At 55.9% G+C, this 18,693-nt stretch overlaps 1 protein-coding gene across 1 annotated transcript in view; it reads right to left on the reverse strand.

Moving 5' to 3' along the window:
- LOC135882901 (zinc finger protein 250-like) overlaps positions 1-18,693 on the reverse strand; it is a 256,811-nt gene that overhangs the window by 2,139 nt on the left and 235,979 nt on the right. The gene's annotated exons all lie outside the window — the stretch shown is intronic.

The following is an 18,693-nucleotide window of genomic DNA, read 5'->3' on the forward strand; positions in this document are numbered from 1 at the left end:
AATAGGAGGGACGGGGGGTGTCACCGAATGTCGTATCTCAGGGCTTGTCTACACTTGAGACACCATGACTGGACTGCTGTAGTGGGTCAGTGTAGATACTCAGCAACGGGAAGGTTCTGCTGTCGGGGTAGGTCATCCACCTCCCCCAGAGGCAACAGCTAGTCCACAGAAGCATCATTTTCTGCATAAAAACCAACTATTCTAACTACCCTAAATTCCACAGGTGCATTCAGATGGTCTTGAAATGTGCTGGTTTCTATGGTCATTCATGGACGGGTTACTGGTCCCAGTATGGGGTGACTGGTTAAAGATGTTCCTGAGATTCAACCCCACCACCCTAGGCAGCTTTTGACAAAATCATCTTGGTCTTGAAATGTTTTTTGCACACAGCTGGGGCTGAAACTGTGGTTCTAATTGTCCCTGGACTGATCACAGTCACTTGGCGTTGAGCTCTGTTAATACAGGACACCCCTGTCTTCTGCAGGAAACCAGCTCTGAAAGCCAATAGCTGCAGAATCTGGAATCTCAGAGCAGCACAAGCCAAACTGAGCAGTCGCTGACATGGAAATGCACACGTGCTGCCAGACTACGTCCCTATGAACTGCGCGAGGGTTGCCAGCAATCTGCTGGCCCAGGGAAAGGTTTGCTCAAGGGGATGGGCTGTGGCCACTGAACCTGAACGACACCCATGAACTGGAGCCTGAGCCCGAGTTCCGATAGCTTTCACACTACGTGTGTTGTGCATTTTTCTTGCATTCGGCAGAAGTTCCTCTTGGAAGCTTTGCCCTTTTATACCAAAATGTTTGTGTTAAGATTAATAGTTTAAAGTTCTCTGAACTAAAAAAACCACTTTCTTGCCCAGTCTTGCCCAGGCTTTTTGCTAGCCTAGCTCTGTGTGATGGGGGTGTGAAAAATCACACCGCTGACCAACACAGCTATGCTGGGAAAAGCTCTAGGGTAGACATACAGCTATGAAGAACGACTAAGAAGAACATGCCACCGTTTGTGTTGTGTTCCACGGATCGGAATACCAGCATTTTCCTGCATGTGTGTCAGCTGTGGATGACTGGGAGCAGCTTGGCAGAGATGTGACTGTGATATGAAGAGAGGTGCATGTAAAACTTGGGGGCCTAGTCTGCCTCATGCCCGTGCTAAGGGCTGGAGGCTGGGTCTGTGAAGGTGCACAAGGGTGAGGTCTTGTCACCGAGATTGTCAGCATCCTGGTGACATATGTGCTAGTGATCCTCAGGGCTCAGTGAGAGCTAAGCGAAGTCTGTGACTCAGGAGGAATCCTCGGGGCGAGGGGAAAGCGGTGATCTCACTTTGCAGGTCCGAGCTGGTTTGTGTGGAGTGGGATCAGTGGGTGAGTGCCGGCCAGGGGTAGGAAGTTTCTGTTTGTCACATTGAACCTAAATCCAAGTTTTGCCCTAGCAAAGAGAAGATGTCAGACTTCATGCTGTGCTGCCCCTGTGCGCTGTTCCCAGAGCGTCCTGTAGCAGGGGAGGGCAGAGCACTAGGGTGTGTGTCACTGGCTTGTTGGGGTGTTGCTGAAACAGGGCAGAGTAGAGGTTGCATTGTGGGGATGCCATAAGCCTTAACTCTGCATTTCCCCTCCTAAGAACCGAGGGGACAGGAACCCTTACCCAGCAAGGTCACGTTCTCATAGTTCTCCTGCATGACGTCTCTGTAGAGGGCTCTCTGAGCGGGGTCTAGCAGAGCCCCCTGCCCCGCGGTGAAATACACAGCCACCTCCTCGAAGCTCACCGGCCCCTGAAACAACAGGTGCCCCCCACTCAGTGCCTGCTGCCCCAGCCACAAGTCCACTATTCATGGGGGAAAGGAGCCAATCAAATGGAAGCTCTGAGGGGCTCGCAGTCAGAGGCCAACCCCCAAACCACTCATAAGAACGGCCAGCCTAAGTCATACCAAAGGTCCATCTAGCCCAGTATCCTGTCTGCCGACAGTGGCCAGTGCCAGACGCCTCAGAGGGAATGAACAGAACAGGGAATCATCAAGTGATTCACCTGTCGCCCCTATTCCCAGTTTCTGGAAAACAGAGACTAGGGACACCATCCCTGCCCGTCCCGGCTAATAGCCATCGATGGACCTGCCCTCCATGAATCTATCTAGTACCAGAGCATCCAGGAAACATCCAGGTGAGGGGACGAAGAGAGAGCCCCTGGTCTCTCCCAGCAGATCCATCACACACCTACTAGCCAGGGGCTGATACAGGAGATGGAGCCCTGGCAGGGTCCAGGGACAATTCCCTGGTAGATACCAACACCCTCCTCATTGCGAGGAGCTGGATATGAAGGGAGGGGCAGGGCCCCTAAGCTGCCCCTTTCATATTTCGCAGCTGCCGTTGGTCAGTCGGGTCAGACTCCATCACTGGGAGCCTGGTCAGTGTTTCCTAACCTCACCTAGGTGGGTTGTTTCCTCTCCCACAAATTAGGGCATTTCCCCTCCGAACCGCATGGCTCTGATCCTAAAATCCAGGGCACTTATTAAACAAGTCCCAGCAGGTTTGCCACACCCTGGCCTCCTCCCTTTCTCCATCCTGGGAATTTCCTGCCCCACTCCCACCTCCAAACCAGACCCAAACCTTCCCACCCCCCTGTGTATTGCTGCCCCCTCCCTCCTGCAGCAACCCACCAGCCACCCCCCAATAACCCCTACCTTAACTGGCTCCGCTGCAGCCATTTCTCTGCCCTGTGCCAAGGGCTGGAGCGAAACGTGGGTGTCGTTCTGCAGCCTGGCAGGGTGAGAAGGGCAGTTGTGGAGGTGGGAGAACAGGCTTTAAGTACGTTCACATCACGATTCCCCAGGTTCTTTCCCTGCAGACAGACCCCGAGATTCTGCCACGCTGGGCGATACGTGACAAGGAGAGAAAAGGGGACGAACTGGAGGGAATTTCTACAGACAGGGAAAGCGCGGGCAGGGGATGAAGCTTCCCTGGGTGGGGGGAAGCGGGGACTAGCTCCCTGCCCCGCCTCTGCAGCGGGAGACTCCGCCCACACTCCGCCCCCCCCCGCTCGCCCCCTCCTGCTGCTCCCCAGGGTCTCTCCTCCACCCCCTTCCCCATAGGACAGCGGGGTGAGGGGGGGAGCAGAGAGGCAGGGAGATGACTGGCAGGGAGGGGGTGGCGAGGAGGGACCCGGCAGGTGGGGGGTGAAATGAGGAGGCACGGGCTGCGAGTTGTAGGGGCTCGTGGTGCCTGGGCACCAGGAATATTCCTGGCCTGGGGCCCGGCTCCACCAATGTTCGGGGCCGGGTCTCTCCCGCGACCCCGCCTGCCGCCCCCACGCATCCGCCAGTCCCTCCTGCCACCCCCGCACCCTCCTTCCCCTCCCCCCCACCTGCCGCCCCTGCGCACTCCCCCCCGCCACGGCCCCCGGTCCTACCTGCCGCCCCCGTGCGATTTAAAAAGGCCCGTCCCTGCGCTGCGGCCCCGGGGGGGGGGAGGGGGCAGCAGCGCGCGGAGACCCCCTGGCCTATGCCGCCTAGGAGCTGCTGCCCGAGGGGGGTGCCCCAGGTAAATGCTGCATCCTCCACCCGCTCCAAGAGCCTCCCCGCCAACCCAAACTCCCTCCCAGGGCCTGCACCCTCTCACCCCTCCTGCACCCCACCCCTGCCCCAGCCCAGAGCCTGCATCCAGCGCCCACACTCCATCCCAGAGCTGGCACCCCACACCCCCATTTCCTCCAAGAGCCTGCACGCCCACCCCCTCACCCCCTGCACCCAAACTCCCCCCCAGAGCCTGCACCCAAACTCCCTCCCAGAACCTGCACCCCTCCCCCCTCCCGCATCCAAACTCCCTCCCGGGGCCTGCGCCCCTCCCACATCCCGCACCCAAACTCCCTCCCCCCTCCTGCACTCCCACCCCTGCCCCAGCCCAGAGCGGGGAAGGGGCAGAGCAGGGGCTGGCAGAGACACGTGTTCACAGTTCCGGTCAGTGGCTCTCAGCCCCCCCCCATCTCCCGGCTGCACAGACAGTTCAAACCCCCCCTCCCCAATGACCTTCCCCCCCCCCCCCCGCAACTCCGGCTCCCCCCTCCCCGACACCGCCCCACAGGGGACCCCCCCGGCCCCCAGCTGTGCCGGGGCCGCTCCCAGGCGCCCTTGTGTGGAGTCACTTTCCCCGGGGTCTCCCCCCGGCCCCAGGGGTTACCCCGTGTCCGATCTCTGGGGCTGTCCGCCCCACTTCCCCCCCACTGCTCCCGAGCCCGGCCCCTTCCTGTGCGTCCGGCCGGGCTGCAGCCAGCGCCTGCCCCGGGATCGCCAGGAGACGGAGCGTCCCGGGCAGCGGGTCCAGGCCCAGATCTCCGGCCGGGGGGGAGCGGGGGAAGGGGCGTGACCCACAGCCCCCTGCACCTCCACCCCACATTGCCATCTTCTCCCTGCCCCCCCGTCCCCATTGCCAGCCTCTCCCTGCCCCCCATTGCCAGCCTCTGGCTGCCCCCTTACCCCCCCCCCATTGCCAGTCTCTCCCTGCACCACCCCCCGCCTCCCCATTGCCAGCCTCTCCCTGCCCCACTTACCCCACCATTGCCACCCTCTCCCTGCCCCCCTGCCCCCCCATTGCCAGCCTCTGGCTGCACCCCTTACCACCCCCCCATTGCCAGGCTCTCCCTGCACCCCCCCGCCTCCCCATTGCCAGCCTCTCCCTGCCCCCCTGCCCCCCCATTGCCACCCTCTCGCTGCAACCCCTGCCCCCCACTGCCAGCCTCTCCCTGGCCCCCTGCCCCCCATTGCCATCCTCTGGCTGCACCCCCCGCCCCTCATTGCCAGCCTCTCCCTGCATCCCCCGGCCCCCCATTGCCAGCCTCTCCCTGCCCCCCTTACCCCCCCATTGCCATCTTCTCCCTGCCCCCCTTACCCCCCCATTGCCAGCCTCTCCCTGCACTCCACCCGCCCCCCATTGCCATCCTCTCCCTGCCCGCCATTGCCATCCTCTCCCTGCATCCCCCACCCCCCATTGCCATCCTCTCCCTGCCCCCCATTGCCATCCTCTCCCTGCATCCCCCACCCCCCATTGCCAGCCTCTCCCCACCCCCCATTGCCAGCCTCTCCCTGCCCCCCATTGCCAGCCTCTGGCTGCACCCCCCGCGCCCCACTGCCAGCCTCTCCCTGCCCCCCCGCCTCCCCATTGCCACCCTCTGGCTGCCTCCCCTGCCCCCCATTGCCATCCTATCCCTGCACCCCCCTGCCCCCATTGCCAGCCTCTCCCTGCATCCCCCGGCCCCCCATTGCCAGCCTCTCCCTGCCCCTCCACCCCCCATTGCCACCTCTGGCTGCACCCCCCACCCCCATTGCCAGCCTCTCCCTGCACCCCCCGCCCCCCATTGCCATCCTCTGGCTGCACCCCCTGCCCCCCATTGCCATCCTATCCCTGCACCCCCCTGCCCCCATTGCCAGCCTCTCCCTGCATCCCCCGGCCCCCCATTGCCAGCCTCTCCCTGCCCCTCCACCCCCCATTGCCACCTCTGGCTGCACCCCCCACCCCCATTGCCAGCCTCTCCCTGCCCCCCATTGCCAGCCTCTGGCTGCACCCCCCGCGCCCCACTGCCAGCCTCTCCCTGCCCCCCCGCCTCCCCATTGCCACCCTCTGGCTGCCTCCCCTGCCCCCCATTGCCATCCTATCCCTGCACCCCCCTGCCCCCATTGCCAGCCTCTCCCTGCATCCCCCGGCCCCCCATTGCCAGCCTCTCCCTGCCCCTCCACCCCCCATTGCCACCCTCTGGCTGCACCCCCCGCCCCCCATTGCCAGCCTCTCCCTGCACCCCCCGCCCCCCATTGCCATCCTCTGGCTGCACCCCCTGCCCCCATTGCCAGCCTCTCCCTGCATCCCCCTGCCCCCCGCCCCCCATTGCCATCGTCTCCCTGCCCCCCCCCGCCCCCCATTGCCAGCCTCTCCCTGCACCTCCCGCCCCCATTGCCAGCCTCTCCCTGCCCCCCCTGCCCCCCATTGCCAGCCTCCGGCTGCGAACACGCCCGGTGAGGGGCGTTTGAACGCTAACAACCGCCTGGTTCCTAATGTCCTGGGGAGCGTGTGGAGCAGCATCGCCCAGACAGTTCGGGAAGCCCCTTGTGTGATGTTACGTGTTCAAAACCAGGGACCCTCCATAGGCCACAGTTGTGACCCAGCTCTGCCGGGCTGTCCTCTGAGAGAGGAGCCGCTCCAGATCCGGCTGGGGTCATGGGGCACTGGGGCGACGGGACAGCCCGTGTCTCTGGGACAGGCTCGTCTGGGGCTGGCTGGACCAGGGAGGAGCAGTGCAGAGGGATTGCTGCACAAGTGAGCCTGTGTCAGGCGTGTTTGTGCCCATTGCACATCCGGCACCGACCCCTGGTGCTGCTGGGTCTTGCTCAGAGACAGCGGCCTTGTCCTCCTGCCCCCAGGATCACGCACAGACAAGGCGGCTGCGCATTTTTTGTGTCATTTCCTATATTTGTACAGCTCCCAACCTCAACATCCTGGGGAGCCAAACCGCCCCTGCCCCCCCGACTCATCCTCAGACCCAGGCCCTTTGATCCACCAGGCGCAGACCTCGGCCCCTTGAGCTGCAGCGTAACCGAGAGCAGTAGCTGTTCCCCTGCACGTGGCCCAGGCACCAGAGGGGGTGAGCTAGTGCCTCTGGGCAGTCAATATCGCCTAGACGAAAGAAAGTTTAGCCCGAACAGGGACGTTAGCTGGTTCAATGGGACATGAGGGTGATAGGGATGTTGTCGCAGGGCAATCAGGTTGGTCAGGCATGACTTGCCCTTGGTGAATCCATGTTGACTGTTCCCGATCAGCCTTCCTCTCCTCCAAGTGCTTCAAAATGGATTCCTTGAGGACCTGCTCCATCATTTTGCCAGGGACTGAGGTGAGGCGGACCGGTCTGTAGTTCCCCAGGTTCTCTTTCTTCCCTTTTTTAAAGATGGGCATTATATTTGCCTTTTTTCCAATTGTCCGGGACCTCCCCCGATCATAGAATCTCATGGTTGGAAGGGACCTCAGGAGGTATCTAGTCTAACCCCCTGCTCAAAGCAGGACCAACACCAACTAAATCATCCCAGCCAGGGCTTTGTCAAGCCTGACCTTAAAAACTTCTAATGATGGAGATTCCACCACTTCCCTAGGGAACCCATTCCAGTGCTTCACCCTCCGCCTAGTGAAAAAGTTTTTCCTAATATCCAGCCTAAACCTCCCCCACTGCAACTTGAGACCATTGCTCTTTGTTCTGTCATCTGGTACCACTGAGAACAGTCTAGATCAGGGGTAGGCAACCTATGGCACGGGTGCCGAAGGCGGCATGCGAGCTGATTTTCAGTGTCACTCACACTGCCCGGGTCCTGGCCACCGGTCTGGGGGACTCTGCATTTTAATTTAATTTTAAATGAAGCGTCTTAAACATTTTAAAAAACTTACTTACTTTACATACAACAATAGTTTAGTTATATATTATAGACTTGTAGAAAGAGACCTTCTAAAAATGTTAAAAGGTATTACTGGCACGCGAAACCTTAAATTAGAGTGAATAAATGAAGCTTCGGCACACCACTTCTGAAAGGTTGTCGACCCCTGGTCTAGATCCATCCTCTTTGGAACCCCCTTTCAGGTAGTTGAAAGCAGCTATCAAATCCCCCCTCATTCTTCTCTTCTGCAGACTAAACAATCCCAGTTCCCTCAGCCTCTCCTCATAAGTCATGTGCTCCAGCCCCCTAATCATTTTTCTTGCCCTCCGCTGGACTCATTCTTTTGGCCCAATCCTCCAATTTGTCTAGGTCCCTCTGTATCCTATCCCTACCCTCCAGCGTATCTACCACTCCTCCCAGTTTAGTGTCATCTGCAAACTTGCTGAGGGTGCAATCCATGCCATCCTCCAGAAGATATTGACCAAAACCGGCCCCAGGACTGACCCTTGGGGCACTCCACTTGATACCGGCTGCCAACTAGACATGGAGCCATGGATCACTACCCGTTGAGCCCAATGATCTAGCCAGCTTTCTATCCATCTTACAGTCCATTCATCCAGCCCATACTTCTTTAACTTGCTGGCAAGAATACTGTGGGAGACCGTATCAAAAGCTTTGCTAAAGTCAAGGAATAACACGTCCATTGCTTTCCCCTCATCCACAGAGCCAGTTATCTCATCACAGAAGGCAATTAGGTTAGTCAGGCATGATTTACCCTTGGTGAATCCATGCGGACTGTTCCTGATCAATTTTCTTTCCAGTACGTGCTTCAGAATTGATTCCTTGAGGACCTGCTCCATGATTTTTCCAGGGACTGAGGTGAGGCTGACTGGCCTGTAGTTCCCCGGATCCTCCTTCTTCCCTTTTGTAAAGATGGGCACTACATTAGCTCTTTCTCTCCGCAGCAGCCCCTGGCTGGGGGAGAGAGAGGTGCCTCTCCCTGCCGTGGCAGGTCTGGGGCTGAGTTGGGGTCTGGGGAGGGTCACCCCAATAGGCACCTACTCCGTGGATGCTGCAGGGCTGGAGCACCCAGAGAAAAATTACTCGGTGCTACTCAGAGACACCGAGACAGCCAAGCTCCCCCTGGCCCCCAGAGCTTCTCACTTGCTGGTGGCCCCGCTGACCAACTCCTGCCCCTCCCTCCCAGTGACTCCCCCCCCCACCGCAAACAGCTCCAGGAAGAAGGAGGAGGAGTGGGACAGGGAGCGTTTGGGGGAGGAGGTGGGATGGGGTGGAGCAGGGGCAGGAAGAGGCGGGGAGGGGACTTGAGGGAAAGGGAGGAATGTGAGCAGGGCCTGGGGTGGAGGGGGCTCAGGGGGGCGGCTGCAGCAGGTCCAGGGCTAGGTTGGGGTTGGGGTTGGGCCTCCCTCCCCCGGCCGCAGCAGGTCCTGGCTGGGCGGGTTCCCTGAGCGGCTGCATGGCGCTAAATACACTGCGGCCGTGCAGCTTACGGGGAACTGAGGTGCACAGTGGGGCAGAATTCCCCCAGACGTAGATTGAGGCGGGGTCAGGGGGTCAGGACTCACAGGATGGGCCGTGCTCTAGGCTCTGCTGGAGCCATCGTGACACAGAGGGTTGGTGGACAGCAGAGTATCACAGAGCTGTAGATTCTGCCCTGCACTCTGTGGTTCTCAACCTGGGGCCCAGGGGCTGCTTGCGGCCCAATCAGCACAGGTGCGGCCCACATGACATCCTCAGAGACATACAAGTCGTAGATATATTGTGTGGACGTGGTCCATGTAACACACAGAGAGCCGCATATGCACCCACAATGGCAAATAGGTTGAGAACCACTGCTGTAGCCAAAGTAACAAGTGAAGGGGGCTGACCTGGATGTCTCCCTTTCTCAGTGTCTTCTGAGCTGGAATTGTATTTTCCACAGGGCAAGATGAATGGCTGAAGCCATTTGCTTAAAGAAAACAGACAGTGCTTCAGGTAAAGCTTAAACTCACAAGCTCAGCATCCCTCCACACAGCACTGCTCTACAAGTACTGCGCGCTAACCCCTGGAGCACACATTGAAGCGCTGGCCTCCTTGTCTCAAGGGTGGATTTGGAAGGAGGGAGGGATTGAATGAACCACACAAAATCCATGTTCTAGTCCCCCAGGAAGGCAGGAACAGGTAGCCAGCCTTCAGTGATCAAGCTGGTTCCTGCCACCAGCTGTTAATGGGAAGGTGACTGGTTTAAACCACCTAGGGCTAGAACTTCTCAAGGGTGAGCTTAAGGTGTCTCTTAAGAAGAGGAGGAGGAAGTGTCTCTTCCATTCCTGTCTAGCCCCACCTGTCTCTTGTCCTCCTTCAGCCTCTCTCCTTCCCTGCTGAGGTGATGCAGAGACAAGCCCCCATCTGGGGGAGTGTGACGTTATTCATATAATCTGGGACCATATAGAACATGGTTGTAACCAAAGTCCTATAGTGGCACCAAATCTTGTATAAAGGGGGTCAAATGAGGTGTCTAAGACAAGGTTATGGATTGCTGGTTATGATTATGCTGTCTATATGTGTGTATCAATTTTGTAGTTGAAGTTATGAATATTGGCTCTGTACTGTCTGTATTTCAAACTTATGCTATGCTTCTGGGTGACACCCCAGACAAGTTTGTGTTAGCTCTGCCTAGCCTGCTGGATGGCCCATTAAGGACCATCAGCTATACAATTGACCCATTGAGAGAAGGCAAATATGCCTTGCAACTCAGCAAAGTATGCAGGGACTGGCCCATAGACTCATAGACTTTAAGGTCAGAAGGGACCATTATGGTCATCTAGTCTGACCTCCCGCATGATGCAGGCCACAAAAGCTGACCCACCCACTTTCCCTTAACTCAGTTGTTGAAGTCTCCAGATTGTGATTTAAAGACTTCAAGTCGCAGAGAATCTTCCAGCTTGCGACCCCTGCCCCATGCTGCGGAGGAAGGCGAAAAACCTCCAGGGCCTCTGCCAATCTACCCTGGAGGAAAATTCCTTCCCGACCCCAAATATGGCGATCAGTAGAACCCCGAGCATACAGGCAAGATTCTCCAGCCGGACCCTCATTTTACCAGCGATGGCACGTTATTGACTAAAATCACGTTATCTCATCAAACCATTCCCTCCATAAACTTATCTAGCCTAATCTTGAAGCCAGAGAGGTCTTTCGCTCCCACTGTTTCCCTCGGAAGGCTGTTCCAAAATTTCACCCCTCTGATGGTTAGAAACCTTCGTCTAATTTCAAGCCTAAACTTCCCCACGGCCAGTTTATATCCATTTGTTCTCATGTCCACATTAGTACTGAGCTGAAATAATTCCTCTCCCTCCCTGGTATTTATCCCTCTGATATATTTAAAGAGAGCAATCATATCCCCCCTCAGCCTTCTTTTGGTTAGGCTAAACAAACCGAGCTCCTCGAGTCTCCTTTCATATGAAAGGTTCTCCATTCCTCGGATCATCCTAGTGGCCCTTCTCTGTACCCGTTCCAGTTTGAGTTCATCCTTTTTAAACATAGGAGACCAGAACTGCACACAGTACTCCAAATGAGGTCTCACCAGTGCCTTGTATAAGGGAAGCAGCACTTCCTTGTCCCTACTAGAAATACCTCACCTAATGCATCCCAAGATCGCATTAGCTTTTTTCACGGCCACGTCACATTGCCGACTCATAGTCATCCTGCGATCAACCAGGACTCCGAGGTCCTTCTCCTCCTCCGTTACTTCCAACCGATGCGTCCCCAGCTTATAACTAAAATTCTTGTTAGTCATCCCTAAATGCATCACCTTACACTTCTCACTATTAAATTTCATCCTATTACTATTACTCCAATTTACAAGGTCATCCAAGTCTCCCTGCAGGATATCCCGATCCTTCTCCGAATTGGCAATACCTCCCAACTTTGTGTCATCCGCAAACTTTATCAGCCCACTCCTACATTCGGTTCCGAGGTCAGTAATAAATAGATTAAATAAAATCGGACCCAAAACCGAACCTTGAGGAACCCCTCTGGTGACCTCCCTCCAACCTGACAGTTCACCTTTCAGTACTACCCGCTGCAGTCTCCCCTTTAACCAGTTCTTTATCCACCTCTGGATTTTCATATCGATCCCCATCTTTTCCAATTTAACCAATAATTCCTCATGTGGTACCGTATCAAACGCTTTACTAAAATCGAGGTATATTAGATCTACCGCATTTCCTTTATCTAGAAAGTCTGTTACTTTCTCAAAGAAGGAGATCAGGTTGGTTTGGCACGATCTGCCTTTCGTAAACCCATGTTGTAATTTGTCCCAATTGCCATTCACCTCAAGGTCCTTAACTACTTTCTCCTTCAAAAATTTTTCCAAGACCTTGCATACTACAGATGTTAAACTAACAGGCCTGTAGTTACCCGGGTCACTTTTTTTCCCTTTCTTGAAAATAGGAACCACATTAGCTATTTTCCAGTCCAACGGTACCACCCCCGAGTTTACAGATTCATTAAAAATTATTGCTAAGGGGCTTGCAATTTCTTGCGCCAGGTCCTTCAATATTCTAGGATGAAGATCATCCGGTCCGCCCGATTTAGTCCCGTTTAGCTGTTCAAGTTTGGCTTCCACCTCTGATACGGTAATGTCAATCCCCCCTCCTTTATTCCCCTCTGTCCTGCTGCCTCTATTCCTAAGCCCTTCATTAGCCTTATTAAAGACCGATGCAAAATATTCATTTAGATGTTGTGCCATGCCTAGATTATCCTTAATCTCCACTCCATCTACATTCTTCAGTGGTCCCACTTCCTCTTTCTTTGTTTTCTTCCTATTTATATGGCTGTAAAACCTCTTACTATTGGTTTTAATTCCCCTCGCAAGGTCCAACTCTACACGGCTTTTGGCCTTTCTCACCGCATCTCTACATGCTCTGACCTCAATAAGGTAGGTTTCCTTGCTGATCCCTCCCCTCTTCCATTCTTTGTACACTTTCTGTTTTTTCTTAATCGCCCCTTTGAGACGCTCGGTCATCCAGCTAGGTCTAAATCTCCTGCCTACTAACCGTTTTCCCTTTCTCGGGATACAGGCCTCGGACAGCTCGTGCAACTTCAACTTGAAATAATCCCAGGCGCCATCTGCCTTTAGATCCCTAAATATGTTAGCCCAATCCACTTCCCCAAGTAGTTGCCTTAATTTATTAAAGTTGGCCTTTTTGAAATCGTAAACCTTAGTCACAGTTTTATTTCTGTTAATCCTTCCATTTAGTTTAAACTGAATTAGCTCATGGTCACTCGAGCCAAGGTTGTCCCCTACGACCATTTCCTCAACGAGGTCCTCACTACTCACCAGCACCAAATCTAAAATGGCATCCCCCCTCGTCGGTTCAGCTACTACTTGATGAAGGAATTCATCTGCTAGCACGTCTAGGAACATCTGAGCCCTATTATTGTTACTAGCATTTGTTCCCCAATCTATATCTGGGAAGTTGAAGTCCCCCATGATTACACAGTTCTTATTAGTTCTTACTTCCCTAAAAACATTAAATAGTTCTCTGTCCGCTTCCAGGCTAGATCCCAGCGGTCTATAGCACACCCCAAGCACTATCCCAGGGGAGGCTCTAGTAGTTCTTTTACCCAGTGTGATTATTGCCCAGACAGACTCTGTCTTATCCATTCCATCAGTTATTATTTCTTTACAGTTTACCTCATTATTGACATACAATGCCACTCCCCCACCCTTACCTTTGTTCCGGTCATTCCTAAACAGCACATACCCTTCCCTCTGAACAAAGGACTGATGACCCATCCCAGCTGGGGATGTATTCCAGAGACTTGATTTTGAACCTGCAGTTTACTTCATCACTGCTACAAGCCTGAACCAAGAACTTTGCCTTTACTGTATGTAATTGATTCCATTTAACGAATTCTAGCTCTCATCTATATCTTTTTCCTTTTATGAATAAACCTTTAGATTTTAGATTCTAAAGGATTGGCAACAGCGTGATTTGTGGGTAAGATCTGATTTGTCTATTGACCTGGGTCTGGGGCTTGGTCCTTTGCGATCGAGAGAACCTTTTTTCTTTTACTGGGGTATTGGTTTTCATAACCATTTGTCCCCATAACGAGTGGCACTGGTGGTGATACTGGGAAACTGGAGTGTCTAAGGGAATTGCTTGTGTGACTTGTGGTTAGCCAGTGAGGTGAGACCAAAGTCCTCTTAGTCTGGCTGGTTTGGTTTGCCTTAGAGGTGGAAAAACCCCAGCCTTGGTCTGTAAGTTCCCTGTTTTACGCGATTTGTCCTGAATTGGCACTCTCAGTTGGGTCCCGCCAGAACCGCATCGTTACAGGGAGTCACAGAGAGGCTGTAGCCAATGGAGTGTGTGGGGGACATGGAGAGGGTTGTGACTGTGTGTGTGTGGGGAGGGGCTGTCAGGGAATGAGTGATGGAAAACAAAGGGGAAGTGAAAGTGAGGCCCCTGTCTGAGAATTATGACCCTGTGTGGCGCTGCCGTTCCCCTTCCAGAACATCCCCGACCTCATCTGTCACTGAACCCAGCGTTTGTAACCTGTCCTCATCACAGATGTGCTGCATAGCTATGCCTCAGATAGCGAGTGTCCCTCTCAGACAGCAGAAGCAGATCACAGACTCACGTAGGAGCGATGGGCAGATCCCGTCAGAGACGCATTCATCTGGAAGGTGCTTCACAAAACACAACACTTCCCCTGTGTAAGAGAAACACCCTCCGCACACACACCCCTCACTGCCACCACCTTACTTTGCGCTCCGTGAGGCTGTTTGTCCTGTGGGATCTGGCTCTTTCTGGGAGGTCCACGATCAGTCTTAAAAGAACATTTGGGGAACAGGAGTCATCCCCATGGAAATCGCTTCACTTCTTTCTCAGGGTCACATTCTTAGCCCTGGCTTTCGGTTTGGTTTTAACCTTGCTCTCTCCTGTCTTGCTTTCCGGGGGGCTCTTGACCAGCTTCTGGGGTTTGGCAGCAGTGACCTTTGCAGGGCTTTACTCTGCTTTTTTTTGTCCCTGCTGCAGCCACCACTTTCTTAGGACTATTCCTGGACATGGGCATGGTGGCCTTTCTGGGGATCCTGGCAGCTCTAGCCAGCTTCTTGGTGGCTATTTTCCTGCTCAGAGCCACTGGCTGGTTCTTGTGGCTTGTCCTGGGGCCCAGCTACTGCTGGCTGACTGTGAAGGAGCCAAGGTGCTGGTGATCTCTGCTAACTCCTGAGCCCCAACTGGATGTGGTTCTTGTTCTTCTGCACAGCATAGCTCGTGGAGAACAAGGACCTGCAAATGTACATTCATATTCTATCATTGTTTGAACAAGGAGGAGTCCTGTGGCACCTTAAAGACTAACACATTGATTTGGGCATAAGCTTTCATGGGCTGGAACCCACTTCATCCTGAACATACAGGAGATGCTGCTATCAAAAGCTGCTATCAAATCCCCCCTCACTTTTCTCTTCTGCAGACTAAATAAGCCTAGTTCCCTCAGCCTCTCCTCATACGTCATGTGCCCCAGACCCCTGATCATTTTCCTTGCCCTCCGCTGGAATCTCTCCAATTGTCCACATCCTTTCTGTACTGGAGGGACCAAAACTGGACACAATACTCTGGATCAAGTATCAGAGGGGTAGCCGTATTAGTCTGGATCTGTAAAAAGCAACAAAGAGTCCTGCACCTTATAGACTAACAGATGTATTGGAGCATAAGCTTTCGTGGGTGAATACCCACTTAGACGCACACTCCGGATATGGCCTCACCGGTGCCGAATACAGGGGAATAATCACTTCCCTCGATCTGCTGGCAATGCTCCTACGAATGCAGCCCAATATGCCGTTAGCCTTCTTGGCAACAAGGGCACACTGCTGACTCGCATCCATCTTTTCATCCACTGTAATCCCCAGGTCCTTTTCTGCAGAACTGCCGCTTAGCCAGTCGGTCCCCAGCCTGTAGCAGTGCATGGGATTCTTCCGTCCGAAGTGCAGGACTCTGCACTTGTCCTTGTTGAACATCTGGCTGGGCCTGAGCCCCCTTCTGAGGGGCGATGGAGTTCGGTGTGTCTGTGCTGTGTCCCCTGCTGAGGGTGAAGGAGGACGGTGAGCGAGATCCCCGTGTGCAGACGATCTCCTCGCACGGTGACTGCCAGCGCTCTAGCCCAGCACTGAGTGTCCCAGAGAGGAGCGGGGAGAGGCCAGGCCGGGTTGGGATTTTGGAGGAGTGAGGTGGTTGGTGTGGAGGGCAGTTTAGGTCTCCGGATGGAGGGGGTGCTCTGCACCTCTGACCTCGCAGGTGCCTTATCACTAGTGTGTGTCCCCCCCCAGATTGTGCCCCTCTCCAGTCTGCACTAGCCCCTGGAGGGCCGTGAGCACAGGAGTCAGAGCGGGTCCCTGAGGGTTGGTAGCCTCCTGCCCTGAGCCTCAGAGACCCTTTCCACCACAGAGACGGCTGGACATTTCATCTCCGTGCTCCCCTCCGGTTGCTAGCTGATGCCCCTGCACTAGCATGATCTGCTCTCTGTCCTGTGGGACCCCTCTCGCGGGCGGGGTCTCCAGAGCCCTGTGCTAAGGGGCTGATCTGCTGTCCTAGGCAGAGGGACACGCCATCCAGGTGAGCCGATGGGCGTTGAGCTCGGTGACCAGGAATGTGCCCTGCACTGAGCTGCCGGCATGGCATGGGCTGGCCTGTGGGGGCAGGTGGGCTGCTCTGTCTCACACTCCAGCCCCTCTGCAGCTTCCTGACTGGGAAAGTGACTTTAAAAGAGCATCTCGATGGCCGTGGGGCTGATTGCTGAGGGGAAGCTGCCCGGCCCACCCCTCCTCGCACCATCCCTGCAGCGCGGCCTGGTGCAGTTCACTGGTGCAGGGATAGAGCCCTGCTGCACTGGGGAGTGTCATGGACGAACGGCTAGACGACGCCGTCGCCGCCAAGGAAAACAAGTGTCCTGTTAACTGCACAGTGCCCTGAGCTGAGCGAAGGAGACCCTGTGCCCCCCTGCTGCCACCGACCTACCCCTGCCGGCCCCTCCCAGAGAGTAATGGGGCCATGTGCTTTCATCTGAGGCTATCCAACCCCGTGACATATGTGGGTCAATGTTGCTCCTGCCTCTGGCCCCGCACCTGCTGCTGTTGCAAACAGACCCCATTGGGGGGGGGCAGGCGAGGGAGGGGAAAGGGAACAGGCCGTGTGGGGGAGGGGAGCAAAGGGGGGACAGTACATTGAATCAGCGCAGGCTGTGAGTTCACTTTCTGCACTGTGCCCCGAGCTGCCGAGGGGCCAGTTGACGCCCAGCGCCTCTGTGAATACTAGCTGAATGCTGGTAACGGTCCCCCTCACACAGATCAGAGAGTCCTTTTATCCCCCTTTTGTGACAATCGAGCACAAACCCCTGCTGGCTGACAGGGCACATGCAGCAGAGCCGGGTGGCGTTGGCGAGGAGCGGTACCGCAGCGCCGGCCCTTGGAGACGTTCTCTGCTTAGGACAGTGCACGATGTGAGCTCTCACCGTGCAGCCTCCACACTGGAGGCTCTCAGGAATCGCAGCCCTGATGGAATTACATGGCACAGCCCTGGAGGGGGAACTGCCAAAGAAACCCACCGCAGGAGCATTCAACTCAGAAAGGGGAACTGCACAGACGTGAGGGGGCTCGTTAAATGGAAATTAAAAGCAACACGCCAGGGTGAAATGCCAGCAAAGCGCACGGAGACTGTTTAAAAACACCATGCTAGAGGCTCACACTACATGTATCCCGCAAATAAAAAACAAACCAGTGCGAGGATAAAAAAAATGCCCCCACGGCTAAACAGCCGAGTAAAAGAGGCACTTTGGAAGTCAAATCCTAGTGAGGAAAATACAAAGAAGCATAAACTCTGGCAAGTGAAATGAAAAGTATAATAAGGCCAAAAAAGAATGTGAAGAGCAACTAGCTAAGGCACAACAACTAACAGCAAAGTATTGGTTAAGTACATGGGATGCAAGAAGTCTGCCAAACAGTCAGCAAAGCCACTAGGCGATCGAGGTGCTAAAGGAGCACTCCAGGAAGACCAAGCCATTGCGGAGAAACTTCTGTCTTCAGTGCAGAGGATGCGGAGGAAATCCATACGCGTCAGCCCTTCTTTTTAGGTGACAGATGCTAGAATCAAAGAATTATAGACCCATAGGGTTAGAAGGGACTGCAAGGTTCAGGGAGGGCGTTTGGGTGCAGGAGGGGGTTTGGGGTGCGGGCTTTGGGACGGAGTTTGGGTGCTGGGTGCAGGCTCTGGACTGGGACAGGGGGTTGGGGTGCAGAAGGGGGTTCAGGCTCTGGGATGGAGTTTGGGTGCTGGGTGCAGGCTCTGGACTGGGACAGGGGGTTGGGTTTGGGGTGCAGAAGGGGGTGCAGGCTCTGGGATGGAGTTTGGGTGCTGGGTGCAGGCTCTGGGCTGGAGCACGGGGTTGGGGTGCAGGAGGGGGTTTGGGGGCTGGGTGTGAGAGGGGGTTTGGGTGCTGGGTGCAGGCTCTGGGTTGGGACAGGGGGTTGGGGTGCGGGAGGGGGTACTGGAGGGGGTTTGGGGTGCTGGGTGTGAGGGGGGGTTTGGGGGCTGGGTGCAGGCTCTGGGCTGGGACAGAGGGTTGGGGTGCAGGAGGGGCTACGGGAGGGGGTTTGGGGGCTGGGTGTGACAGGGGTTGAGTGCTGGGTGCAGGCGCTGGGCTGGGACTGGGGGTTGGGGTGCAGGAGGGAGTTTGGGTGCTGGGTGCAGGCTCTGGGCTTGGGCAGGGGGTTGGGGTGCAGGAGGGGGTGTGGGAGGGGGTTTGGGGGCTGGGTGTGAGAGGGGGTTTGGGTGCTGGGTGCAGGCTCTGGGCTGGGACAGAGGGTTGCGATGCAGGAGGGGGTGTGGGAGGGGGTTTGGGGGCAGGGTGTGAGGGGGGGTTTGGGTGCTGGGTGCAGGCTCTGGGCTGGGATAGAGGGTTGGGGTGCAGGAGGGGGTACGGGAGGGGGTTTGGGTGCTGGGTGCACGCTCTGGGCTGGGACAGGGCGTTGGGGTGCGGGAGGGGGTGCAGGGTGTGGGGCTGGGCCAGGGATGAGGAGTTTGGGGTGCAGCAGGCAGGCTGCCCTGGGGCTGGGGTGGGGGGCCAGAGGGGAGGATCCCCCCAGGGACAAGACACTCATCCAAGCCCCGCCAGGCTGCTGCTCAGGAGGTCCTGCCAGGATAAGCCCCCGGCTCCCTCGGATTCGACCCGGAGTCACCTGCTGGGGGGGGGGGGGCGGGGAGGGGCGGCAGGCTACCATGTGCCGCCTCCCTCCGC

This window comes from Emys orbicularis, chromosome 8 (genome assembly GCF_028017835.1).
Source record: "Emys orbicularis isolate rEmyOrb1 chromosome 8, rEmyOrb1.hap1, whole genome shotgun sequence".
Lineage (NCBI taxonomy): Eukaryota > Metazoa > Chordata > Testudines > Emydidae > Emys > Emys orbicularis.